Here is a 9491-nt window from a genome sequence, read left to right as displayed (position 1 = left end):
AAAAGTCATTAACGATAAGTAAAAATAAAACTAGAAAATCAAAAGACAGGTGTAGATTAAGATATTTAATCTTATAAGATGGGACATTTACTTGGTTTTGTTTGCTGAATTTCTTTATTAAAGTAAATTTGTTATTCAATCAATCGATAAGACAAACAACAAAACCCTTGTTGTCTTCCTTGTAGGATTAGAAAACTCCCAAAGATAAGCTAATCAATATATCATTAGATATTACCGGCTCTTCTTTATTAGTGTAGCTAGAATAAATAAGGAATCTTTGTAAGAAAAGGATTTTGAAACATTAATGAATCTTTACCACACTTGAAAACTATGTTGCAGCCCATTGAAAATCCTTGTAAAGCTAGAAAATTCTCAAAACAAGCTGACACATCCTTGTAGGAAAAGGATCATTGCTAGATAGAAAGTCCACAAGTTAAAATGAAGTAAATAACAAAATTCACATAACATGTTCTAACATATGTCGTAAGGCCTTCTAGAACTCCGATTAACCTAAAATTTTACCTCAACATATAACTATATTTTGGAAAACTCTGGATAACTTTCAGCCTGATCCAACGATCGGATTGAGAATTATGATTATTGTCATAAAATTAGACAGTAGGCACAATTATGCTAAAATCTAAATTTCTTTGTTCAACCCTTTCTTGGAACGCACTCATTAAATTGATTGAATAAAAATAAAAGAGAAAAATATTATGCAAGGCTGCACATATAAAAATTTGTACTAAAAGTGAATTTTTAAAATTTTAAGGGACCTAAATTGTATAAATTGCATTATTTTCAAAGATGGAGGACCTAAGTATATTTTGCACGAAATCAATGGCACGTCATCCATGTTTGGTGCTTTTTTTTAATTTCAGAATCTCTTCTTCCAATTTCACTCTTGCCTAATAAAACAAAACCAATTGTCTTCAATTAGAATATAATCACCCAAAATAAAACTTTGAGAACCAAAATAAATTATTAAAAAATAAATAGTAAGTCCACAATATTTTATGAGTTTATGAAGAGTGTACATTTACAATAAAAAAATCTCACATTTTAGTGTTTTTTATAATAATTTGCAATGGCATTCACTCACCCCCCACCCTCCATGTGGAAGTTGCAATAATATTTAGCTAGCTTTTGGTATAATTGTGTTGTTAAGAGCTCCAACCTAATTTCTCATGCATTAAATTTTTTATTATTATTAATATGGGTGTCCGGGTCAACTTGTGCACTTCAACTAATCTCACGGGCCCTGAAGTTAACGATCATGTAAGCCTCTAGTGGTCTTAAGGTTTGTGAAACTCGAACTAGTGATCTGTAGAGAATAAATCCAGAATCTGATGATTTAAATTACTCTCTAAAGACTTTATTTTTTACAGCCTTTGTTCGTGGCTTCAGACTAAATGAATGATTTCTTTCTTTAAATAAATAAATAACATAGGTTAATTAGAAGTTTTTGAAGATATCTCTAGCTTTGCAGATGATGTGAATTCGTTAATAGAAACCAAACAGTTTCTTTTTTTATAATTGAAGAAACCATCTTTGTTTTTCTCTTGGTGGGTCACTTGGAGAATGATGGCTTTTGCAATTTTCCAATAATTCTATGTCGTTTGCTGGAAAGTAATTTTTTTTTGGAAAGTGAATTTCGCGAAAGTGAATTATTGTTTGGTAGTGTAATGGAAAATAAGTTGGAAAATATTTTTCAGTGTTTGGTTATGTCATGGAAAATGAGTTGGAAAATAACTTATTAATGTTTTATTTTTCTCAAGTTTATTAAAATAATGAGGAACAAATCTTACAAATTAAAAAGTTGAATGAGAATGAAATTGAAAAAAAATATAATTTCATAAATTATCTCTAATAAAATAAATAATAATCAAAATAATAGAGATCAAATCTAAAAAATAAAAAAAATAAAAAAGAAGAAGAAATTAAAATAATAATAATTAATATTTCATAAATTATTTCAAACAAAATAAGAACAATCAAAAGAATGAGAACCAAATTTGATAGATAAAAAATTTCAATAAAAAAATGATAAGGGAAAAGCAAATAACAATTATAAAAATGAGAACCAAAGTTAATATAAAAATTAAATTTTAAGAGATGAAATTGAAAAATAAATATTCAAAAAAATATATATATAGCAATCAAAAGTTTGAAAACCAAATTTGATATAATTAGCAAATAATATGATATTTTTTAATTTTTCACAATTTTTAGAAAATGTTTTTCACCCAAATTTTCTAAGAAAATACTTTCCTGAAAACTAAGCTAAACTAAATTTAATGGCAAATAAACACAAAAAAATTTATAAAATAATTTCTTAAAAAGTGAATTTAAAAAAACAAACATATCCTGAGAGTTTTTTCTTTTCCAATTCGATTGAGAATTTAATAAACTTGTTGGTTGCAGATGTTTGATCTCGTCTACCACCAACACGTTTATTAAATTCCCAGCAAGATGGTAGCCAAGCCATTGGTCCACAAGTCATCCGGCTTCCCTGACCTCCAATTTTTATTCCTTTTCTTTTCCTTTTTCTTTTTCTTTTTATTTTTCTTCTTCGATATCTCAAAGCCAACCCTGGGGTCCATTACTTTTATATATCTTGTCTAAAACAATAATATATATATATATATATATATAAAGAAATGGAGAAAAACATCTTACTTGTCTAAGAGATGTACTAGATCAATCAATATAAAATAAATTATTCAAATATTTTTAATGTGTTTTCTAATAAAAAAAATTTAATCATGATCTTAAATATCGCTGTATTAATATTTAAATATATCATCCAATGCATATCTTATATTTAAAATCATGATTAAATTTTTTTTATTAAAAAACACATTAAAAATATTTGAATAATTTATTTTATATTGATTGATCTAGTACATCTCTCAGACAAGTAAGATGTTTTTCTCCATTTCTTTATATATATGTATATAAAGAAGATGACATATTGAATTGACATATGTTAATTTGTTAAATTTATGACCCACGTCATGAGATTGTGATAACTTTATATAAAACAAATCAAAGTAAATTATGAAAGTCAATTCATATCAATTAAATGTTCAAGGAAAAAATTAAAAAAAAATATTAAATTAAAAAAGGGCAAAAAAAAACCTACTTATGTTATGAAACTTGAATAACTCTATAAAAAGAATGACAAAAATTCAATCAAAAAAGTATTAACAATCATATAACACCTCTGCAGCAGCAACACAACACCTCTGCAGTAGCAGCAACAGGAGACAGTAGCAGCAACAACACAGGATCTTCATCCTCGTCAGCAACCAATCTTAATTAACCTCTCTAACGGCTACTATTTAGAATGATAATCCACCAAACATGGAAATCATAGTTGTGGCATATCAAAGATAAATCAATAAGGAATCAACAGCTAGCTCAAAACCAACGACTACTTCTCATAGAAGGAAACTACAACTATGGCATATTTCTCATAGAAGGAAACTGCAGCTATGGCAGATCAGAAACAAATTAATCTATATAAATAAGGAATCTTGTAATCATAGGAAGAAATAAAGTTACGGAAAGGTAATAGTTAATTACTACTTTATATATAGAGAGCATCTTATACAAATTGTATTTGTGTGCTCACATTAGAATTTTACAGTAATTGCAGTAAATCAATCTTCTTCATCTATTGCCTACCCTTTGTTCATTTTTTCTCTTGGTATCAGAGCTTGAGTAAGCACACACATATTACATACAATCACATATTTCACAATGACTTTGTTGTCTCTCAATATTAGCAATTTTATTACCCTCAAACTTAATCAAACAAACTACCCATTATGGAGAGAACAAGCCCTGGCTCTTGTAGAAAGTCAGGAGCTAGTTGAGCATCTCACCAATGAAGATCATGCACCAACAAAATACAACACACAAGATTCAACCAATAACCCACACACAGAAAATACGGTACCAGTCCTAATAGACGCCTTCATCACTTAGAGAAAATCTGACTGACTCCTTCGAGGTTGGATTATTGGAACCTTGTCTGAAGAGGCACTTAGTCTTGTTGTCGGATTAGAACAACATTTGTTGTTTGGGAAGCATTAAAGATGCTTATGCCAAAGACTCACAAGAACGTAAATTTACACTTCGTCAACAGGTTACTTACTTCCATAAACATGAAAATCAATCCATGGAAGAGCATATCCGCACCTTCAAAAGCTTGTGTGACAACCTTACAACAATTGGAAAACGAGTTTCAGACAATGAAAAGTTTTTTACCTTCTCACCAGCCTTGGTCCACAATATGAAAACTTCACAACAACCATGTTGAAGCCTCTAAGACCGTCCTATTCAGAGCTGGTTTCACAGCTTCAAAATTTTGATCAACGCCGTAACTGGTTCTCCTTTCATACAGACATAACAAACACATAATTTCCACAACTACTTGCATTTTATGGACAATAACAACAACGCCATCAGCAAAGCACACAGCAGCCTTCCTCAGCACGCAACTCATATCAGTTCACATCCAGTGGAAGAGGATTTCAAGCCCAACAATCCAGAGATCAAAACAAAAGGTATTTTAATCCTACTCAATAACGACGTCCTCCACCACCAGGAGAATGTTGCATGACTCAAACAGAACTAGATTTGTATCGTGAAGACAAATGTCAATATTGTGGCACAACAGGTCACATTGCTAAAATATATTAGTGGATACCTAAACAAAAAAAACTACTCAGGATAGTGAAATCCCACAAGCACTAGCAGCCCTTACACTAGACAATACCGTTGTTGACATAGAATGGACATCATACACTGGTGCATCAAATCACATGACAAGTAAACCAGGTATGTTAACTGATGTTCGTAAGTATTTTAGAACCAATTTTGTTGTTATTGGGAATGGATCTTCTCTACCAATTGATGGTATTGGAGATTCATTTATTAAACAATACTAAATTACCTATTAATGATGTTCTGTTTGTTCCTAAATTAACTAAAAATTTACTTTCAGTAAGTCAACTTACGAAACAATTTCCTGTGAAATGTGAGTTTTCTGACGTTGATTTTTGTGTTAAGGAACGAAAAACAAGACAACCACTGATCACAGGTAGATGTAAGGGTGATCTTTATGTCTTGTAGAACTCGTCAGAATTACATTTCTCTTATCGTTGTAAAACTAGATCAGTAGAAGTTTGGTATCAACGTCTAGGACATCCTCAATTTTCTGTCGTACAGTTATTAAAAAATAAAGGATTGATTGACATCACAAGTGCTATGAAGACTGAGCAACTTTGTGATAGTTGTCAATTAGAAAAACTTAGCAAATTACCTTTTTCATACTGATGTTTTTGAAAAAATTCATTGTGATTTATAGGGACTTGCCCCTATTTTATCTATTGGGAAATTCAAGTATTATGTTTGTCTAGTAGATGATTTCTCTAAATATACATGGATAATTCCTCTTCATAACAAAAACTGATTTTCTAATAGTTTTTATATCATTTGAAAAGTATGTTAATATGCAATTCAATAAACAGATCGAAGTCTTTCACTCAGATGGAGGAGGAGAGTTTATTAACTCAAAATTATCAAGTCATTTCCACTTCATAGGAATTGTTCATCGGGTATCTTGTATTTACACTCATGAACAAACAGGTATGATTAAAAGGCGACATAGAATTATAAGAGAACTAGGTATGACAATGTTATTCCATAGTGGTACTTCTTTATTTTTATGGGTTGAAGCTTTTACAATTGTTGTTTATCTCATTAATAGACTGCTCTCTTCTGCTTTAACTCTGACACTCCTTACTTCCAATTACATGGTAAACACCTTATTTATTCATCTCTTTGTATTTTTGGCTCCAGATGTTTCCCTTACACTTGGGACACAAAACGAAATAAATTTGATCCAAAAGGTGTTCCATGTATTTTTGTAGGATATAGTGATCAACATAAGGGATATAAATGCTTTCATCCAATAAGCAAAAAAAAATTTGTCTCATGACATATTGTTTTCAGTGAATCTATCTTTCCATATAAACAAACTAATAACACCACAAATATTGATCTTTCTAATCATGTCATTAGCATATTTGACTCTTGACTGACTATTCCTACTTCAAGTTCTCCTACAGATATCTCTGAAATACTAGCAGCGCCATTATGCTTAAGCTCACTGCCCACACCCCTACTTCTTACCGTGTCCTCAGATACACCAGCATGTTTTAAAAATATTTCTCCAGCTGATATTGCTCTGTGAATCCATGATGATAGTGTTACAGAATACCAGCAACTTCAACAGTAGGACTGTGACACTCCAATTACTTAGCCAGAGACATTCCAGTAGGAGACAGTACACACTTCTTGCCCTGATATCTCTAATTCTGTTGCAGCACAGTCCTTTCGTAATGATCCTCCCACTAATAAGCATATAGAAAATGATTGCTCACTACAGCAACATAGTCTGCAGGAGAATGACATTTAGCAGGAGACAGCTCACACTCAGCAGGAGATTGCACACAATCTCTGTCACAATACTTCCCACTCTGCAGTAAGGTATTTTATTCCTACTCCCTCATATCACCAACAACCATCCTATGACACCTTAACTACTCAGCAGCAGCAGCAGCAGGAACAACCAAGTTCAGTTTCTCACTCTATGGTTACTCGTTCACACACCTCTGTAGCAGGGAATTTTATTCCTACTCCCTCAAATCACCAACAACCATCCTATGACACCCTAACTACTCAGCACAAGAGCAACCAAGTTCAGCTTCTCACTCTATGGTTACTCGTTCACAACATGTGCTACACAAAGCTACACAAACTCTCTGTCGTGATGCCTCTCACTCTTCAACAGACGAGTTTATTCCCAATTCCTCTACTTCAGCTCTTTGTAATTTGACCATCCGTTCACAACATGGCATCATAAAGCCAAATCCCAAGTATGCATTAACATCTACCATCTCTGCTGGGATACTACGAGAGCCGCGAACTGTGCGATCTGTACTAGCTCACCTAGGGTGGAAAGCAGCAATGGAGGATAAACTCACATCCTTACACCAAAATCAGACATGGAAATTGGTACCTCACACCACCAATATGCATATCATAGGTTTCAAATGGGTGTTTAAAACCAAACTCAGATCTTATGGCAGCTTGGATCGTCTCAAAGCCCGTGTTGTTGCCAAATGTTACCACTAAATTGATGGACTAGACTACACTGAAACATTCTCTCTAGTTGTAAAGCTAAGCACGATTCGGCTAATTATCACTATAGCTCTTGTTCATCATTGGCCCCTACGACAACTTGATGTAAAAAATACGTTTCTGCATAGTTTCATTTATGAAAACATCTATATGGAACAAACACCAGGAATGACATATCCTCATCTTCCACAACATTTTTGCAAGCTCCAACGTGCGCTCTATAGACTTAAATAAGCAATTCGTGCTTGGTTTGATCGCTTTAGTTCCTTCCTCCTCAAATACGGTTTCCATTGCAGCTTAGCAAACCCTTCTCTGTTTATTTTTCATTCTGATCATGGCTATCTTATTCTTCTACTTTATGTTGATGATATACTTCTTACAAGAACTATAGATACACTTGTTGTAAACTTTATTACTCTACTCAATCAGGAATTTGTTATGAAGGACTTAAGACCTGCTAATCATTTTCTTGGCATAGAAATTTCACCCACGATAAATGACCTTCACTTATCACAATCCTATTATGCCTTTACAATTCTAGAACGTGATGATATGGTTGACTGTAAACCAATGAATACACCACTTGAATCACAAACTAAAGCTTCATCAAATGCTCATATTCTAGATGATGTCAGTTTCTTCCGAGGGCTTGTTGGCTCTCTACAGTACCTCACACTCACTTGACCAAACCTCTCTTTTAGTGTTAACTATGTCTTTCAATTCATGCATGCTCCTACAACTGTTCATTTAACAATGGTTCGCCGTATCTTATGATATGTCAAAGACACTATTAATAATGGTCTGCACTTCACTTCTAATACTAATCTTCATTTCTTTACCTTTTCAAACGATGATTGGGCTAGTTGTCTTACTACAAGAGGTTCTACCACTGGCTACTGTGTCTTCCTTGGATGTAATCTCATCTCCTGGTGTGCCAAGAAATAACATACCATTTCAAGCTCTAGCACTGAAATTGAATATCGTGTTATGGCCAACACGGCCGCAGAACTTACCTGGTTGACTTGCATCCTTCATGATTTACATATTATATTGATATCTCCATTTGTGCTCTATTGTGATAATCTTAGTGCGCTCCATATAACGGTCAATCCTGTATTCCATGCCCGCAGCAAGCATATTGAAATTGATTATCATTTTGTACGCGAACATGTAGCTCTTGGGAAACTTATTACACATCATATATCCCACTTCAAATCTGATCGTTGATCTGTTTATTAAGCCGATGTCCAAAGCTACTCTCCTTCGTTTTCAGCGCAAACTTGGCCTCCAACCCTGGCAACGTTTGAGGGAGGGTATTAACAATCATATAACACCTCTACAGTAACAACATAACACCTCTGCAGCAGCAGCAAGAGACAGTAGCAGCACCAACACAGGATCTTCATCTTCGTCAGCAACCAATCTTAATTAACCTCTCCAACAACTACTATTTAGAATGGTAATCAACCATACATGGAAATCATAGTTGTGGCAGATCAAAGATAAATCAATAAGGAATCAACAGCTAGCTCAAAACCAACGACTACTTCTCATAGAAGGAAACTACAGCTATGATATATTTCTCATAGAAGGAAATTGCAGCTATGGCAGATGAGAAACAAATTAATCTATATAAATAAGGAATCTTGTAATCATAGAAAGAAATAAAGTTACGGAAAGGCAATAGTTAATTACTACTTTATATATAGAGAGCATCCTGTACAAATTGTATTTGTGTGCTCATGTTTGAATTTTACAGTAATTGCAGTAAATCAATCTTCTTTATCTACTGCCTACCCTTTGTTCATTTTTTCTCTAAAAGGACCTAAAAAAGTAAACAGAGTCAACCTGGGTCAACTAGCCAAACTCGTGTCTCGGGTAATGAAATCGAGATAACCCCATAGAAGGTAAATAAAAAAAATTATGACGCTCAATTTTCAATCAATCCAATGTTGAAAGATGAAATAAAAAAAAATTAATTAGAAAATAGCCAAAAAATTACTCGAGTTAACCTGTTAAACTCATGATCTATGTCATGAGATCGGGATAAATTCATAGATAGTAAATCGAAAAAATTATGAAGCCTTATTTCCAAATTCCAACAGATTAAATGATGAATGTTGAAATTGAGAGGGGGAAAAAAATTAAATCCATGAGACTAGTATATAACCCAACAAAAAAAAATCCTAAAAAAATACGAAGCACAATTCCTAAAATAACCTAATATTGAAGGATGATATAACGGCCCCAAGTTTAAGATGTAAATTACATATAAT

This window comes from Populus nigra, chromosome 7, assembly GCF_951802175.1.
Source record: "Populus nigra chromosome 7, ddPopNigr1.1, whole genome shotgun sequence".
Classification (NCBI taxonomy): Eukaryota; Viridiplantae; Streptophyta; class Magnoliopsida; order Malpighiales; family Salicaceae; genus Populus; species Populus nigra.
Note: the sequence above shows the minus strand (reverse complement) of the source record.